This window comes from Atta cephalotes (genome assembly GCF_000143395.1).
Source record: "Atta cephalotes unplaced genomic scaffold scaffold00055, whole genome shotgun sequence".
In the NCBI taxonomy this organism is placed as follows: Eukaryota; Metazoa; Arthropoda; class Insecta; order Hymenoptera; family Formicidae; genus Atta; species Atta cephalotes.
The window spans coordinates 361841-362652 of NW_012130119.1; positions in this window are offsets into that span (position 1 = coordinate 361841).

The window sequence follows — 812 nt, forward strand, 5'->3', positions numbered from 1 at the left end:
GTGTGTGTGTGTGTGTGTGTGTGTGTGTGTGTGTGTGTGTGTGTGTGTGTGTGTGTGTGTTGGGTGGTTGTGTGTGTGTGTGTGTGTGTGTGTGTGTGTGTGTGTGTGTGTGTGTGAGGGGGGGGTGTTTTGTGTGTGTGTGTGTAGGGTAAAAGAACTAGATGTAAATCAATTACTATTTCCTTTTCATATTTAAATAATTATAATATTTTCCATTAAATGTTACATATCACAAGATTCTTTAGCATTTATTTTCATATCGGTTGAATTTAATTATATTTATTAGGAACAGCGCTACACATTTTATTGATGTCATTAATTAATTAAATATACAAGGTTAACTAACGTATACTACTAGAAATTTATTCAAAGTGTAATATCATACGAATTGTCTTATGGCTTTTATAGTAGGTATAAATTTACAGTTATACAATAAGTTGCATTAAATTTCATGGAAAAAATTGAAAATTTGTCAAATCTTAACAAATGATGCCGTCATAAAAAGATTTTGTTTTTATCGATAGAAAATAGTTTACATGTCTATACAAAAAATGTTACTATCATAATTTCATATATCGTATTCATAATTTAACTGTTTTTATTGCTAAAATCTTTAATTTTTATTAATTTCTTTTTATTTATAATTGATTTTTGATTTATCACTAATTTTAAATAAAGTTGAATGTGTTAAAATTGCATTATGATCTACAATTAGACTCAAGAATTAGACGTGGATCATCAATTATTGTATATAATTTCATTATGTACTATATTATGATATGCACGCGGAAATAATTTTTATTATTATGATG